The following is a 19959-nucleotide window of genomic DNA, read 5'->3' on the forward strand; positions in this document are numbered from 1 at the left end:
TTTAGTAAAGAACAACTTTTATCATCACTATTATAGGTAGGTAAGCAGAAAATTTTTGAATTTATTACAATGTCATGTTTTTATTAAGTACATTTTAATGTTTATTTTTTATTTTTGAGAGAGACAGAGACAGAGCATGAGTGGGGGAGGGGCAGAGAGAGGGAGACACAGAATCTGAAACAGGCTCCAGCCTCTGAGCTGTCAGCACAGAGCCTGACACGGGCCTCGAACTCACAGACTGTGAGATCATGACCTGAGCCAAAGTCAGATGCCCAACCAACTAAGCCACCCAAGCGCCCCTTATTAACTACATTTTAAAAATTAACACAGTCTCTTCATTTATGCACCTGTTGCTAAAATTTGCAATTTTACATTAAGTATCTACTGTTGTGATCATGGTTCTTCTTACTGCTCAAATGTTAATGGAATATAGCTTCCCACTGAAAAATACCAAATACGAACAAATGTAAAACTCCTGGGTAAGGTCAGTTTCAATTAATGTGATATGTGAAAGTGAACATGATCTCTCTCACAAAGTTTCATACCCGTTTAGTAGCCCTGCAAGATTCATAGGACCTTTCCTCGATTGTTTTATTTCCATTACAACACTGAGTGCTAAATGAAAGGGGTGGGGGTGTTGGTAGACCTACTTGCTCACATCCCATAGATGTGATAAGTGAGGTAAAAGTAGATGGGTGATTTTCACATGGACATAAAATGACATGTTCACTAAAATCTGATGTTCTGCAGTTTCTTTCTGTTATACCACACTTTATTCTGTGTGTGCCACCACTTATCAATAATCATGAATTGAGCTGGATGTCAGTTAGAATGCTCAGGAGATCCAGATAAGCCTTTTGTTAAATGTATATTTCTAATACAAGTAATATATGAATGAGGCAAAGAAAATTAAAGAGGACAGAAATAATTGAAATAATCGACTCACCCACAACTGATGTTTCCCTTATCTACTTCCCAAGTAACTGAATAGCTTCTCATGCATCTTTTAAGATACTTCCTGTTTTGTTTATTTTTTCAATGTTTACTTCTTGAGAGACAGGGTGTAAATGGGGGAGGAGCAGAGAGAGAGGGAGACACAGAATACGAAGCAGGTTCCAGGCTCCGAGCTGTCAGCACAGAGCCCAACACGGGGCTTGAACCCACGAACTGGGAGATCATGACCTGTGCTGAAGTCGGACACTTGACATACTGAGAAACCCAGACCCCACTCTTTTAAGATATTTCTAATTCATATGCCAGACTATAAATGTATATGAATATCCACATGATTATATCTAATATGTGGCATACTATGCATTGTATTCCATTCCTTAGGCTTATTCTAGTTAAAATATTTTGGAGAAAAAAAAGATATTTTATTTTATTAAGAGAAAATATAGCACATTAGTTTTTTTAATTTTTAGGAAAGAGATTTTATTCTACTTTATTAAGGGAAAATATAGCACATTATGTTTTCATATTGCATAGTATTTTACATACAAATGGAACAGTTTATTTACCCAGTCCTCCATGGATGGATATTTAGGTTGTTTCCAGGCCACCGCCCTGCCAAGTTCTTTCTACCGTGTACTACTGAATAAAGGAAATTTTATAGGGAAAAGCTTAATGAGGTATAAAACTATCTATGTGAGTAATTCTAAGGTATGTATAAGAAAAAGGGGAAAAAAAGGAAAGCTAGAATTTTGTAGAAAATGCAGGGTTTTAGCAATACAGTTTTGTTCATAACCCTGTATTTTGATCTTTCAATACTTGTGCACTACAATAAACAGAGAACATTTTCAGTCCACGGAAGCCTGTATTCTCACAGGCTCTCCACTCCATCAATTGTTAGAGGAGGAATGATCTTTAGAACTGAGAACAGAAACCCAAAGGCAAAGCTGTTGGCCTACACAGAAACATCTTTCCCTGTAATATCAAAAACAAACCTGGAAGTGGAAACCGTGATGGAAATTTTCTAAAGGCAAGGAAAGGTCAGGGTGAAAACCCTCCCAGAGTTTCTGCTCAGAGATGTTAATATGTACAGATTTGGACTGTTTAGATGGATGCATCTGAAAAAAAAAAAAAAAAAAAAAGCGTAATGTGGAAAAGCCTCAATGGGAGTAAAGTGGCAATGCTTGGATCACTGAATGAAGCAAAATTGAGTGTTGTTCAGGGAGAGGAGAAAGGTCTCTTCTAATGCATCCAAGAGCTCCTCTTTTTACAGTTCCTTGTGTGGAAGCGAAAGCATTAGGGGACTAAAAACCTTGCCCAGGTTCCCCGCAATCCGACAACACCAGGCTGTCCGTAGAGTGGCACTCTGATGGGTTTTTAGCTTCCATGTGAGGCTCACAATGGTTTAAAAAAAAAAAATTGTTTTAGCATTAGTTTGTCAGTCCAGATAACTCATCAAGGGTCTTCTTTTCAAGGCTGAAAATTCTAGAAAAGCATCACCCTTTCACAGCCCTCAAACACCACCCAATAACATTAATGTGCTTAAAACCAGCGCCATTTCTCTATTTTTTTTTTCTTTTTTTGAAACGCTGTGGCTCTGATTTATGAATATTTGGTACCATTTCTCACCAGATATCACTCAGGGATTTGGGTTATGATTTATTTCACCATTTAAAAACATTCTAAGGGGCGCCTGGGTGGCGCAGTCGGTTAAGCGTCCGACTTCAGCCAGGTCACGATCTCGCGGGTCCGTGAGTTCGAGCCCCGCGTCAGGCTCTGGGCTGATGGCTCGGAGCCTGGAGCCTGTTTCCGATTCTGTGTCTCCCTCTCTCTCTGCCCCTCCCCCGTTCATGCTCTGTCTCTCTCTGTCCCAAAAATAAGTAAAAAACGTTGAAAAAAAAATTAAAAAAAAAAAAAAAAAAAAAAAAAAAAGAAAAATAAAAACATTCTAAGCTTTAATGGCTGAGATGTAATTAGGTATCAAGAATAGCTTGAATAGGGCCAGGAAATTCAAAGTAAAGCTATTTTGTATTTCGGACTTGTCATTTATTTTGTACTGTGAATTATTATAATTCAAGAATTTTTTTCAAATAATTATCATTGATTATTGAGTTCTCTCTAGGGGAACTTAGGGTGAGTTGTTTTATAAGTTGGGAAATTTCTGTTTTGAATTGCAATGTTTGCTCAAATGAGAAATATCGCCTATTTTGATTTACTTAGGTTTATTTAAAAATAGTCTTTCTGTGAATAAAACTTTAAAAATAATAAAGTTTTTTTTTTTTTCATTTTATGTTCATCCTATTGGAAATCCTGTTATGATTGTACTGCTTTAGAAATTCCAAGAGCTGTTCAATCTTGTATTTTAGGACTGGCCCTGGTCCATTTCCACTCAGCATGCATTATAAAAAGAAACAAAGAAAATACGTCAGAACTATTTAAAAATATAGAAGCCAACAGATTCAGGTTAGATCTACCTATTGCCAGACAACTTTTAAGTAAAATGAAAAAAAAAATCAAGCTTACTTTGAAATAAAAATCCATTAAGCAAGGATGTACTACTGTATGAATTATCAAAAGACTGTATGAGACTTTACTCATTTCTGCTGGTTTCGATGGTGACAAATAGAAGGTATGCTAATGAAGTCAAGATTGAAACTGGGATATAGGTTGAGAAAGAATGAAACCATGTCCATATTTCCCCCTTTGAAAACGCGAGGAAAATACAAAAGGGCCAGTCCTGAAGGCGAGGGGCTGGGGGAAAGAAAAAGGAAGGCCATTAGGAGAATGGGTTGGTCCAACCTGGCTGGCTGCCCAGAGAGGGCAATGAACTTTCCGTTAACATCTGATCCTCCTCGGCCCCTTGAGGGACCAAGCAAGGCCTCCTGTCAAAGGGCTCCCCTGGAAAAAGCTCAGAAATTCAAAATTCGTTCTCCTCTGCCTTGCTTTCATGGCCTTGTGCTTCTTTCTGTTTCCTGGGCTCCTCATTGATGATTCCTCCCTGTCTTTGGTGCAGCCTTGCCTCCCATGTGGGTCATTTGTACAGACTGACTATCCTACTAACTCTTGAACTGTGCTCTTATTCCTTTGCTATTTTTACCAACTCCTGGTAAAGAGAGCTGCAGCAGACCAGCTTGAAAAAAGTGGCTTTTCTTTCCCAATCTTTGAAACTTCTTACCCTTATACGTTGTCCTGGAAGTTATCATCCACCCAGGTAAGGTTAAGCGTTAACACTTTCTTTTCCACCCGCTTTACTGCAGGGCAACACTTTGAAGGTGGTAAAAAAAATGACTTTCACATTCCACTCTTTATTCCGTTAATACATACAAGTTAAAGGAAATTACTCTTTTTCTCTTATCTTCTCAGAAAAATTGTTGGCATTACGACGTGCTACATTAATGTAATTGTTTCAACTTACAGTTTATCAAATCAGCAAAAGCAATCTTTAAATCAGTGTCATTTTTTAGCCTTAAAATAAGCTGTTCTCTGAATTTGGACAGCTTATTTCTGGCAGTTTGCAGATGGACAGCCTCATGGCATTGCTGAATGTATGCATTAGAACATAATTAGCTACATATAAAGATAGGTTCAGCTCTTTCTAAATGGGTTAATCAGTTCTCGCTGAATTCAGGAAAATATAAAGGAAACTCAGCGCTTGATGTCTTTAGATTTGTTGGCTTGGACTTTAGGAAAGTTGGATATAAATAAAGAGCACCCCAATGGGAACGAGTTTTGTCCTGTTCAGCCCTTCTAGTACGTTATCAAAGCATGACTCATGGAGGGCTCATTTTCTTACTAGTAAGTTCAGTTATTAGAATACCGTCTATAGATTACTTGTAAAATATAACTCCGTTAAAACAAGAGAACTGGACTGCATCTCTGGCTTTCATTCTGTACCCTCCCGTTCTTTGGTTCTTTTGTTTCTTCTGCTCTACATGACATCTAATGTTGCTATTCCTTCAGGGCTCTACCTGGCTTTGCTTCTTTGTTTCTATTCCCTCCAAGGATGTTCTTACCTAGCCTTATGCCTTCAAACACTGTATGTTGGTGGTTCTTTAATGTGTCTATCAAGGAGGGATCTCTTCCCTGTGCTCTGTCTTCATCTGGATGTGCGGTAGATGTCTCAGACTTAATACGCTCCAAATAGAACTCTTCAGCAGTTCCCACCTCCCATTTCTACGTGGCTATCCCATAGCTTCCAGTCTTCTCAATTCAGTAAAAGACATCACCGTCTACACAGATCTCCAGAAATCCTGAGAAGTATTCTTGATGGCTTTTTTCTTTCAACCCGCAATCCAATTAAAAGTACTGCTGACTACTTCTAAATACATCTATCGGAGACCTTCTCAGCTCTCAATCTTTACTTCCTCTGTTTAGTATAAGCCACCATCATCTCTTTCCTACCTCACTACGGTAACCTCCTAACTGGTTCTCCTGCTTTTACCTATACCCCTCTTCAAAATTTTCTAAAATGTAAGTGAAATCTTCACATGCCTGTTATTTTTTTCCCCTTAAAATGGTAGTATAAAAATTCTCAAACATATTCACAGTGGAGACAATTGTACAATGACTCCCCACATACCCCTCATTCAGTAATTAGTAATTATCAATTACCAATTGGTTTCAACATATTTACACATGACTCTCCTCCCCGAACTCAAATACTCTGAGGCAAATTTCAGACATCATGTCATTTTTATCTGTGAATACCTCATTATATATTGCTGAAAGATAAGGACTCTTTTATCTAAAAAAAATCCTGTAATATCAAATATCCATTCAGTGTTCAAATTTCCATGATTATCTTAAAATATTACTTAACGACGCCAAAAAGTGTGGCATATGTATTTGATTGATTATTTCTTGTCTTTTTAATTCATATATTCTCTTTTCTCCTTCTTTCTGTCAACAAATATGTCAAAACGAACTGTCATTTGATCTGTAGAGCAAGCCTTATTTTGAATTTTTATAATTGCATGCCCTTTTACATGGTATTTTCTAACATTTTTCTCTGACTCACATGTTTCTAAAACCTGGTAGTTAGATTAGGGACTAGGTTGAGTGAAATTAGGTGCATATTGTGGTGAGAATAGTTCATAGGTGGTATTTGTATTTCCTATTGCGATCCATCAAAAGTCAAACAGTCTCTGGTTGTCTTTCTGAGATGTTAAAGTGATCAGTAGACAGGGTTTTGTCAGCCTGATGTGTTCTTAATAATGTTCTCCACCTATAATCCACTTAGTTTCAGCTAGCTGTTGCTAATGACTTTAGCCTAAATCCATTTTTTTGTTGTTGTTAAGGGCTGCAAAATGGTTATATCCTAATTTTACATTATTTTTTCATTTATTTGCAGGAATATGTTTATAAAGAAAAACTTTCTCTCATTATCTAGCTATTAATATTGAGGTGAGTTTGTATAGCAAATGCAGAATAAATGGGAAACCCTTGTCTTTATTTACAGATATAAAAAAAAAAAAAAAGATTGGTTTTCTTGCAACCCCCAAGTTAATGGATATACTTTTTTATTATTGGGTACTATTATGAAATCATAGATTTTAACATATTTATATTATTTTAAATATGTATCTATGATAATTATTATTATTGCTGTTGTTCAAATTGCCCTCTTTGCTAGTTGAACTCCTTAAAATTGGATCCTGAGGTTTGATGACATAACCCAAATGCTTCCATTCTTATGATAAGGTCATCTATGTTCTTCTTGCATATTTCTTGCCCCAAAACTGGAAGCCCCCAGTTTTCAAAAAAAAAAAATTGGAAAAATTGGTTTTCCAAAAATTTTTAAATTTTTGAACCAAAAACAGGTTGAAGATAAAGATGCCATGAATTTATATTCAATTTCCAACTCCAATATTAATTTAACTTCATTAGTCTTATAGTATTTGCATATCTTTTCTCTTACTGTGAAAATCTTGGGTCCTAACAACAGTTGAATAAGTACTTTTTGTTCATCCTAATGTGTGTGTATCTGTATAAATGATTTGTTTGTCAAATATAGACACACACACACACACACACACACACACAGAGTTACAAAATACAAAATAACAATATGATTACTAGAAATGGTTTAAAATCTATAGTGTTTTTGTCCTTAGTCTATAGACCCCTGGAGATATGCAAATTACTGTTTTAAAATCACTTGACATAATTGCTTCTCAGCCTTTAGGCTAAGATCAAGTGTAAACTCACTGGATATAATGCCTGCTGGTGTGGTTTAGCCCCGCAGACATGCAGTTCATTTTATATGTTTTGTTGTGCTTTCAATTCTTAAGAGTTTATTTCTATTTACATTTGTTATATTGCATTATTGCAAAAACATCCCAGGATTCCAAAATCAAAAGGGCAAAATGAAGTATAAGCAGAGAAGTCTCACTTCCAATGCAATCTCTTTCACCCTTCTCTCCACCTTCTGTGTAACCTATTGTCTTCACATTACTTTTGGCTTAGCTTCCTTTCTCAAGAAATAATATTTGTGTGCATCTGTGTTTTTCACCCTTCCTGAAGATGACTAATAGCACACTTTTCTCACTTTTCTCCACCTTACTTTTTTTAACTTTACGGTATATGTTCGATACCACTGTATAGCCATTGTAGAGATGTTTCTCTCTCCTTTTTTAAAGCTATCTAGTATTCTCTTTTACAGATATATTGTAAGTTATTCAACCAGTCATCTATTTATGGACCTTTAGATTGTCCAGTCTTTGGCTTTTTAAATACTGTCTTCCTCCCATGTAAAACTTTTCAATGGTTTCCCATTGCTTTTAGATTAAAAACTTCAAACTACCTTCCATGACCTACATGGCCCTGTACACTGGGTCTTTATCTTAATTTTTCAACCCCAATCCATACCATTTCCCCCCTGCGTAGTTATGTTCTAACTTCACAGGACTTCTACTCTGACCTAAGGGCACTTTCTTGACCCATATCTTCATGGCTGACATATTTTCATCCTTCAAATTAAGGAAATTCGAATATTACTAGCCCAGAAATATCTCCCTGAACAGTCCTACTTATGATGTCACTAATAGTTACCCACTAATTACCTGGTATATTTTCTTCATAACATGTAACACAATCTGCAGTGGAATATGATATATCCTATTATCATTATTATACATCGTATCACATTGTATTATTTGTTCACTTGCTGCTTGCTCTCTCACCTACATACCCTTCTGACCAAGGAGTCTTTCACATCTTAGATAGTGTCTGACACTTAGTAGGGTCTCAAAAAGCAATTCTTGCACCAATGATCGAGAGAATAAATTAGTATCAAACAAAATATGCTACTGTGGAAAAAATACCTCTACAGAGCTTAGCAGCTTAAAATTCCAAATGAATACTAACTTGACTCTTGCTAGACACAGCCATAATATATTCAAAATTGTATGTCTTACACGATTTGTCAAAGGTCAGGGGGTTAATGTGCTTGTGGTCTTACTTAACGCATTATCTCACTAGCGTATGGTATCTCATTTTTTTATGTTTTAGGAACTGATGCTGCCAGATTTATCTCTGACGTGTAACTCCATTAAACTGTGAGGTCTTTACGTTACTGTTATCTCCATTTTAGAGATGAGGATACCATCAGAAATGTGAAGTGATCTGAAAAAATGGCACATATTAGATGACTCTGCTGGAACCGACTATCCAGTCTCCTTAACTCCAACCCCATGTTTTGGGTCTGGATGCACTGAATGTGGAAACATAACAAAGCAGACTTTCCGTGACTTCTAGCCATTTACAAATCTATAGTTCAACTTCCTTGTTACAAACTTTCATAAAACCTTACATTTGTACAAAGAAAAGTCTGTCCACGTTGATGTATTTTCATTTATCCCTATCCCCTCAGTCAGGGATTTTCTCAGACTCCATGATTTGAACACCCAGGATTTAACCATGTGATACATTTTTGACACTCTCTACAGTGTTAAAAAGTATTCACAAATACTCATAAGTTTTTGACCTAGTTAAAGTCTCATAACTAACTTAACTAGTTTTGAAATGTTCTCTTTTTTCTGTTACAAAACAGCCTATTCAGCATTACGCCCTTCTCACACTCCGCGTCTGTCAATTTGCTTTCAGTTTCCTGTCAGACTGCCATTTCTCTCCACAGCCTCCATCAGGCTGCCCCTGCCTTGCACAGAAATGGCCTAAAATTCTAAACTGACAGCACCTTTAAATGGCCAGGTACATATATTTTCCCTCATTGTAGCCACAGCAAAAATATCCAAAGCACATAACACTTACTTTAACAAAAAAATTGTGAAATTTATATCAAATTTATATCAAATTTATATCAAATCATTTTTGTCACAATACTCAATTTCTCTGTAATATATATATATGTGTGTGTGTGTGTGTGTGTGTGTGTGTGTGTGTATACATATATATATATACATATATATATAATCTACCTACCATTATTATTACTTTTATGACAGCACTTCTTTCTTTGTCAGGTTAGGACTTTTAGTAGACTCAAAATGTTGAAAACTTGAGTCATTATTTTACTTTATTTCTAAACTTCTCTAATTTTCAGAATGACTTGGAACATACAATCAAATACAGATGCCTAAGCTTTATGCTTCATGCTTAGAGGAGTTCATGGACCAGGGTTAGATTGGAGCCTAGGAATCTGCATTTTTTTGAGAGAGAGAGAGCCCATGAGTAGGGGAGGGGGCAGAGGGAGAGAGAGACAGGATCTCAAGCAGGCTCTACCCTCAGCACAGAGCCCAATGCGGGGCTCGTTCCCATGACACTGAGATCATGACCTGAGCCGAAACCAAGAGTTGGATGTTCAACCAACTGAGCCACCCAGGCACCCTGGAATCTGCATTTTTTTAAAAAAGAACGCTTGATTCTGATGTTAGGCCCAATTTGGAACTATCACAGGTCTAAATTCTCTACCATTTACATTCTGAATTCTTTGAAGGCAATAAATATACCTTTGTCAACTAAAGAAAGTTCTAAAACTTAAATATACATATGAGTCATCTGGGGATAGTGTTAAAATATAGATTCTGATTTAGTAGTTTTTGGGTAGGACCTGAGATTCTGCATTTCAGAAAAGCTCCCAGTTGATGTCAGTTTTATTGGTCCATGGAACACAATTTGAGTAGCTCTCAAGATTATGTGCTTTTTAGAATCATCTGGAGATATATATATATATATATATATATATATATATATATATATATACACCATACCTGAACCTCACCCCAGTTCAATGAAATCAGAATCTCCCAAAAAGAGAGGTCAGGATATAAGTATATTTTAAAAGATCTACAGGTGATTCTAATGGGTAGCCAGGGTTCAAAAGTTTCCCCCATACTCCTCCCAATCTACATATGAAGTAATAATTATATTACCTATTTTCTTGAAAGCACCAAAAGAGAGAAAGTGAGAACAAACAGAACATCATGAGCAATCATGACATCATTTACAGTGAAAACAAAATACTGCTATCATTTCTTGCCGTCAGTAGATCATTTCATGATAGAGATTTTTAGTGACACAGGTAAAGCTGAACATTGTCACCGTACATTTTATTTTTTGTAAGATCATTCGTAAATCTATATTAACTGATATTTTTGTAGCTGCTACTAAATAGGTATCTAAAAAAATTGCAGATTTACTTTTTTAAATTTCTGTTCAAAAGTAAGTTCTTAAAAGGCAATTCTGAATTTGGCTTCTCATTGTGAGAATAAATGGTCCCGGACATGCCTCTTACCACAAACAAGTAGAAAACTACAGAAAATATAGCAAAGAGCTGTTTTCAGACATTGGAAACAGGCAGCCCAGGGCTGTTGTCCATGACAGAAGAAAATGAACAAGGCACCATGATTTCCCAGCTTTCTGCCTAGAGGCATATTCTGGATCATGACCCAAGAAGGGGCTCTCAAGGGGAGAACACCAGTCTTGCTGAGATGAGATGACAGAAGTCAGAGCTTAGGAAGGCGAAGGTGGCTGGAATTCGTGGGATGGACTAGTAAGAGAGAAGAGAGATACACACAGAGAAGTGGCTCCAGAAAATCTGCATGGCAGTCCCGCTGAGTCTATTGTTGAATATTAATCTGCACAGGTATGGAATGAAATTCCATCTGGTAGGCAAAGAATCACCAAGCACGTAGAAGCTAAACAATCAGCAGATCCTACACAGGACTTGAGGACACACAAGTTACAACAAAGCAGATTAAAGAAGACCTTGTGGAATACTCAGAGCATTCAGTATAGACTCCTGAAGAGTGATGTTTTAGTAGCCGGATTAAAGAAGCCCGAGAGTAAAGCTACATCATAATAGCCACCATAAAGCAAAAATAGGCCTCAAATAACAAAATAGTGCCATCATTACTTCCTCAAAAATATCAGGTGGATCCAAAATGACTTAACTACCTGCTCAATAAATGTGAATATTCCTTGAAAGAAAGCAACATAATGTTACAATGTCTAGCATCAAATATAATATTAATAAGAAGACAAAGAGGCAAAAAGACAGGACTCACGACCAGGAGAAAAATTTAAAAAAAAAAAGAAAAAGAAAAACAGATGCATAAATGACAGAGGTAATGGATTTACCGTAATCACAAATGAAGATCTAACTCATGTATTTAATCTCACATTTTAGAATTTGAAAGCAAGAGTGGGCATACAAGCTATGTGCTGGGTTTGATACCTGAAATAACAAATTTGATGCTAATTCCTTTTCATCTGAGTTATGTATAACAATGCTAACCTATTTATGGTTAATGAGTATCACTGTATAACTTGTTAGAGAATAAATTTAGGTAAGATAGATGTTACTAAGAAACAGAAAACAGCATCTGTGACAGAAGATAAACACGACTTGTATTTATTTCTTACTGGCTGAGATCAATCTTCCACCATGATATTTATTATTTCAAGGTATGGTAATTCAAGATATGTTGTCATATCCATAATTACCTCCTGACTAAAGTAACTGGAAAATTAATTTTGGGTCAGAGTTATAGAAGAGTATTTGAATATTCTATCAGATTTTATATCTTTTCTGCAATAATTTATAGAGATTGCTCTTAAAAAGAGTAGTTAGCATTCCTAAAAACAGGGGCTTAAAAAATACATTAAAACCTAACATTCAGTTATGAAACTTTATCATCTTGCATTACAAGTTATAATTAATCAAACAATTGTTTTTGCCAGCTAGAAGTTGTTGCTGAAGTTTATGTAGCAAGTGTTTTTATTTATTAAAGTGTGTTCACATCATTTCTTTTGAATGTTTGTTTGTTTATTTTTAAATGCCCGCCTAATAGCAATTCTACATCCCTCTACCTTCCTTCTTCACGTAAAGGAAATTCTTGTGTGATTAATAACTAATAAGAATAAAGAACTCAGGAAGGGCATAGATACACAAAGTTGGGGCTATTCATGGTTAGCAGAAATGTACTAACTGAATACGTTCTCCTTCCTCATCTCCCAACATGACTTCTCAGTCTCTAACCATGCCGGCTCATTCACCCTCCTTCAATATTTTGTAACTTTCCACTCTCACACCCTTTCTCTTTGGCATCTTGTCTATTCCACAACTCCAACTGCTATCTGTTGAATACCCATTATAAGACCATTTAGTTTCTCTCACCGACCACACATGTCTCACTGACCACTTACTGAGTTTGAATGACTATACATCCTAAAAATATTTCTACTTTTCATATCTTTGGGTCAGCCTCTCATTATCTCTTGCATGCATTAATAGAGGATTTCTCAACCCTTGATACCATTGACGTTTTAGGCTGAATAATTCCTTGCGGTGGCAGGCTTTCCTATGCATTGTAGTATTTTTAGAAACATCCCTGGCTGCCACCCAATAGATACTAGAAGCACCCCCTCTCACCAGTCGTGAAAACCAAAAATATCTCTAGATGCGGATAATCGCCCCCAGAGGGGCAAAACTGCCTCTCACTGAGAACTACTGGACTAATACTACTACCTCCCAACTTGTTCCCATGTTTATTAGCCTTTGCTTTCTCCAATTCATCCTCTAGGAAAGTGAATTTTCCAAAATTAACTCACAACCAAAATTCCATTTAAAATCCTTCAGTGATTCCACGTTGCCTAAAGAGAAAGTAAAAAATCTTTCAAGGCATTTATTGCTCACTGATCCATTTCCTTCTGGTCTATGACTATTTCTGAAGGAGACGAGGATTAAACCCCCAAAACTTTGTATTTTGTATTCACACGATGTAGACAGGCACATTCTACCATTCTCCACGCTGAAGTTTAAGGATAACTGCTAGGTATTTTTGGCTCATTTGGAAAGCTATTTAATTTTCCAATTCTTTCTGTTATTGATGTCTTGTATCATATTTCTACCTAGTCGGACCAAACAGAAAATCTTGGCTCAATAGGAAGGCAGCACATTCATTTTAATTATTGTTAATGAAGAAGCTTACTTAGAAGAAGTCAAAACATAGGTTTTAATTTTAATTCCCGTTTTTCTTACCAAATGATGTTGAGAAACCAGAGGAACAAAAACAACCACCCTACACAAAGAGCAGCACATATTTCGATGCACAATTCAGAAGCATTTGCATTAGTCAGAAATGCTATAGCAATAATCTGACCTATTGTTAGAAATCTAGCAAGTACATTTTTCATTGTTTCCCAGTGGGACTTTATGCCAACCAGTATTGATTGTGAGAGTTCCAAACTTCTGTTGGACTCTTCTTGTCTCTTAGTTGATAATTACTTCAGCCCAACAATAAGACAATTTGGAATGGTGAACATAAATTGATGCAGGCTGGAGGAAACTGTCTGATACCTGGGCAAACGTCACTTGAGTTGTGCTCTCATTTGAGGTCAGAGCATAAAACCCTCTCAATATAGATATTTATGCAAGATTTTTACATTATTAATTTCTACCTCATTTTGTAAATCGTTGTTTTGATTTTTAAAGCTTACCCTAAGGACTTAACGTGACTAATTGAATGATATCTAGAGTTTATACAAACGTACACATAATGTGATGTGGAACAAGAATTTAGGGAGATGGACAGAAGGAACACACATTGGCCAAGGGAGTATGGAGAGGAACGAAAATCAGATGTCACTAGGCCTGGATAGAATTTTGCTTCTTTGAAATAGAAACTAGATTGTTGGTTTTCCTCTAATGTAGCATCTGTAAAAAGCTTCAGCAAACCAGCCATGGCTCCTCAGTTCCTGGAGACTTCACTTAAAACTTTTGTCCATATAGTGTTGTGTTTAAAATGTTGGGCTTTGGAGTCAGACCCTTTCAAATCCCAGCTGCACTACTTGCTGGCCATGTGGTGTGTGGCACGTCATTGAACTTCATGGTGTGTGGGATTCCTCACGTGAAAAGCTGAGTGTATAATAATGCCACTTACCTCATAAGACTGTGACATTGAATTAACAACCCACGTCAAGTGCTCAGAACAAAGCTTGTCATGGGGCAGCCATCCCATAAATGTGGTCTGTGATTACTCAGTGTAGTCTCGAAAATCTGAAAATCAAGACAAAGAGCAAATAGCACCTCAATAGTCAATCTCAGGTGGCCAAGGCAAGCACTATCTACCTACCTAACACAAGCTGGAACTACTTTCTTTAAAGAAGTGTTCTCATTCCATCTGTTTTATCCTTTTTTAAACCTCTGTTTAATGTTCATGTAAAAAGTTCCAGTGCTCGGTTCCCTTCCAGTTTACCTTATGGTTATGGTGTATTTAACACTTGGCCTAAGTTTAGAGTTTAGAGGAAGTAAAACCAGTTACATCTTTTAATTTTTGGAAGTCTTATGTGATGGCTTTCAAATATGACTACTCATTAACATGTCCAATTTGTTCTAGTAAAGCTTGGGCCAAAGAAGCATGAATTTGTCTGCTATGTTAACTAGTTGTTAACAGATAACTTCTCCTTTTGTTATTTTCGTTTTGTTTTGTTCTAAACCATCTTTCCCTCCAGTGTTTCCTATCACAAGGTAACACCTTATTCTTTTTCACTAATTTTGTATTTTGGAATGCTTGTCAGGTAAGTGTTATTCTTAGAATTTGGAAGCTCTTGCCTGATGTTCTAAAGACTTCAGGAGAAAGGTACTATGAAAAGTATTACTGTTGTTATTATTAACAAAAACAATAATAGAACACTGCAGCTGTGAAAGAATTGAAAGGAAATGCATCCAAGGGCTTTTGCAGACATTTTGAGGTTCACACAGAAAAAGCTGAAAAATACGTCTCTCGCCGTATTTTGGCCAAACCAACCCCGTCTCTTGATTTGTGTTAATTATGTCTGAAAACTCAATCCCCAAAGGCCATGGTCTTTCCATCCTTCCATTTAGAATTCGTTCTTTTGCCGTGGTTACTAATTACTGGCCAATGTCCTGACCATCCAGCTGTGCTCTGACAACGTTACCTAGCTTTTGCGTTCTCATCTTCTGCTGAGGTGAGCACTCTTTTCTGCTGCTTAGTGACTGTTAAATCACCCGGCAAAGACACAGATACCCTGCTTCTTAGTGCAAAAAGAGCTGGGGTGTAAGACTTTTTTTCTTTTTTTAAAATGATGCAAGTAAACCGTATATGAATAGGAAATGGGTTAGACTTCTCTAGATATTTATTGCTCTAGACTAAACTTAAAGATTCAGATCAGATGGCCAGGTAACGAGTCTACAAATTCTTCAATATAATGCTCCAAACAAGTAATAAATGGCTAAGGGCAGGGATTACATTTTCCTTAAAAAAATGTACAGGGGTTAAAAATCCATATATATGTGTCACTTTAAGAATCACTTATTTGTAGAGTTTGAAGTTCTGTCTTTGAATTGACACCATCCCTTCATTCCACCATCTACACCTTATACACAAAGGGATGGATATTACTTTGGAGACAACAAATCATTAATGTTCAGCATGACCTATTGTAGAGGGGCACTAAAAGTGTGATTTTCAAAGCCCAATATCCTCATTTAATGTATAATTCTTTATCATCTTTGGACACTCTTCACAGAAAAAATTTGTTCTCAGGTAGCCACAAGTTTGGGAATTTAAATGAATTACGAAGCTCATTCAGAGCAATATATAAATGTCTAAAAATAAACCGTAGGGATCTAATTTTGAGTTGGGTCAGGAGAGCCACCTCCTTATCATGAAATAATGTTTTAGCACCAGTAGATAGTGTCACTTTTGGCATAGTTGTTGATGATAAATTTTGGGTAGGAAGAACTTTAGATGCTCCTTCACAAAGAAAGTCATAAAGGGACCCAGCCTCTTCCTATAGCTAAAGAATGTATCCGGTCTATGGCTCCGGAGGCCTTGAATTTAATATACCAATGTTAATTACAGATATCAAAGGCAAGGGTATAAAAATGAGAAATGAACTATCCATGTACCTAACAAATGAAAGTTAGATTAAGCGATAGTCAATTACTGTTTTTCCAAGAAGTTGCATAGCTATTTCAATCTATGCATAGTGTTGATGGGGAAATAAAATTGTTGTAGCCTCAACCTAGGTGGAATGGGGTTCCGGGCTCTTTACAGCTGCATTGTCCAGTGCAGTACCAGCAGCCACGTGCTACAGAGCACTTGAAATGTGACTAGTCTAAATTCGGTGTATTATAAATATAAAATAGACACAAGATTTCAAAACCTTAGTATAAAAATGTAAAATGTATTAATAATTTTATATTTTTGTATTTTAGATGTTAAATAATATTTAGAATATAATAGGTTAAATAAAATGCATTCTAATTAATTCCATCTGTTTCTCTCTACATTTCTAGGGAAAAGCTACCAGTTTAAAAAGTACAATCTTAAACTCTGTCTGTAGCCATATTCCCACTGGATTGCACTGCTTCAGATAACTAAATATTGTTAGCAGATAGGGTGTCAAAAAAAAAAAAGGGGGGATGAGTATTGAATAAAGAGGGCTCTCTGCGATCTGTATCCAAATCCATCCTTTATTCTGGTGTCTGAGCAGGATGGAGAGACAACTACCCATAGGAGCAGAAAGAGAAGTTTTCATGAGGAACTTTGAGGACATAGTCATCCCTGCTTGGGAACCAAACTTGCAGAATGCAATACAGAAGGCAAAATGGGAGTGAAGAGTATTTTCTCACCTCATTTTAGGCATTTATTTAGGGAATTTTAGGGCAGCCAAACATGGCTTCTTTCAGGTCTTGTTCTGTGCGACAACTGGAAGAGTCCCTAGGATCTGGCCATGTCCCCAGGTGCCTGGAGAAAGATGGCCAGTGCTGGTGAGACACAGCTGAACTAGGATGTAACAGGCAAAGGAACAGCAACACCCAATAGAGCTGACTTTTTATATAGATAAGAGAGCATGCAGAAGAACACTGAGCTGTGGTGGGCTGCAGAAGTGATTTGGGATGATGTGATCAAGAGCCAGGCTCCTGTTACCATTTTCTCTCTCCATTCATACCTGTAAACTAGTGAAGATGGGGGAAAATGGCGTTCCTCAGACTTGTCCTTAGTGTCAAAAGTTAACGGGCATATTCAGATTTAAATTTCAATCACCACCTATTTATAATTGTTTTTAAACAATAATTTTTCAATTTTCCTTGTATTTTCGGGCCACTAGCTTCTATTTTAAAATCAACCTTTACTTCCGGAATACATGTCGTACCTTTCAAACGACTGAAGTTTTATTATGTTTGTAGAAGTGTTTGGATAAATCCATTTCTCCCTGTGGATTTATTCTACTTCATTCTGTTCTCTAAAGCTAGGGCTGGTTAGTGGAATTTTCTTTGAGTTTTGTTTGTGTAAGACTCAATTTATATATAATATATAAATATGCAAACAGCTCAGTGGAAAACACTCTGTACACTGTGTCCAAAAGCTGCCTTTCTGAATGGAAGGGAGGCAACAGAACAGTCAGAGGTGCTTTCTCTGCAGGTTTGGTGGAGAGGAAGGGGAATGGGGCCTTATCTTTGCTGGTCCTCTAAATCCAGAGATAAGTGATGGGTTTTGTTTCTATGAGAACATTTAGAACCTTCAGCTGTGGATAACAATTTAGAAGCCACCAAAGGAGACTATTCATTCAAGAACAGAAGTAAGGATTCCACTGAACCTAGCCACAAAGGTAAGTCAACAGAATAAGCTTACTGAAAAATACAGGTTGTCTAGTGTGTTTTTCTCTCTATTTGTGTTGTTTACTTTATCATGTTTACTTGAAAATGGACTCCTGTATGACAATCCATTCTGTCAAGTTTATTATTAAAAGAGTAGGAATGATTAATGACCCTAGTGAAATTATGGATTCCTATTGTTACTAGGGCTAATTCAGTAAGCCCCAACTAAATCTTGTAATGTATGACATATATACATGTGGCATTCTTTGGGATATAAATGATTATGTTAATGCTGATGCTGTGAAGCTTCCCTTCTAGACTAAATCAACATCAGCTCAAAATAAATAAATAAATAAATAAATAAATAAATAAATAAATAAAAAGGTAAATAGTTTGAATTTAGTTAAGGACTTTCTCCAAACAAAAACAAAAACAAATAGAGTAACTATTTCCTCTCTATAGAACTCTAAGTAAAACACACCAATTTGTATAAATTAAGGAACACAATCTGATTTAGGCAAAACCACTCATCTTTTTAAATGTCTGTAATTATATCATTTTGATTTATCATCTATTGATAAGAAATAGTTATTCCACAACCTTCTAAACTTCTAAATAGGTACTTTATAATGAAAATATTATATATAGAGTATATATTTTTCATATTTCAATGTTAATCATAACCTACAAATATAAATCCCCTACTGGGTACCTGATACGGGGCTAAGTTTCAACCCTAGGAGGTGAGTAATACTATTACTCTGATTTCATAAATGAGCAAATTAAAGGACAACGAAGTTAAATAACTGATCCAAGGTGATGTAATTCATACAAGAAGCAGCCAGAATTTGAAAGCAAGCAGCTTAACTCTTAACTTCTATACTGTTCTAGCAGGTCATGTTGAGCTTTTTGAAGATCAGTTGTTCTGGTTGACATTGGGTGTTTTGGGTGAGCTGCTCCTTGTTTCCAGACATTTGGTTAGAGTTCCCTAGCAAGTGACTCTTCAACTGTATGCAACCAAAGTGGGACTGCCAATGCAGGTTATTTTCTGCTTTCCTCAAAACTATGCTCTTTCTTCCAGGAATACAACTCTATTTTTTTAATGTATTTTTTTAATGCTTATTTATTTGTGAGAGAGAGAGACAGAGTATGAGTGGGGGGAGGGGCAGAGAGAGGTGGGGGAACATAATATGAAGAAGGCTCCAGGCTCTGTGCTGTCAGCACAGAGCCCAATGCGGGGCTCAAATTCAAGAACTGTGAGATCATGACTTGAGCCAAAGTCGGGACTTAACCTACTGAGCCACCCAGGTGCCCCGCAGGAATACAACTCTTAAGCAGAGTGCTACAAGTCAGGGAAGTGATTGAATCTGATCTATGTCCATGGTCATTCCTTGAAGGAAACCTTCCATTAATTCCCAGGACACATTTTCTTTTGCTCTTTCATGTATTTATTTTATCCTTTTGTTTGTATTTAGTTACAATTGCTTCTAGTAAGTGAAGAACTCTGAGAGATATGAAAACATAATTTTGGATATTCCAGAAGAGTTGTGGTCTAAACATTCTGATGGGTTCCTAAGTACTTGGAATTTATTTGTTGTTGTTTTGGAAAATGTGGTTATTCTGAGTAGACTGCCCTTAAATCATGAGTAGGCACAGATTAATTGCATTCTTCCAATTTATTGAGCTTCATGAACTTTTTTTTCTTGTAAGTTTCCTTTATTGATTCCAGCTCCAAAATTACATTCCTGTGACCTGACCTACCTTTCACATCTAAGGATTCTATAAGAATTGAGTTTTTTGCATTATTTAAAAAATTAGATACAATACGTAACCCCTGACATAATAATTACTCTTTTGAAGTGTACAACTCACTGTTGTTGTTGTTGTTTTTTTTTTTAGTGTATTCACAAGGTTGAGCAACC

The sequence above is a fragment of the Panthera onca genome, chromosome D4 (genome assembly GCF_046562875.1).
Source record: "Panthera onca isolate mPanOnc1 chromosome D4, mPanOnc1 haplotype 2, whole genome shotgun sequence".
NCBI lineage: Eukaryota > Metazoa > Chordata > Mammalia > Carnivora > Felidae > Panthera > Panthera onca.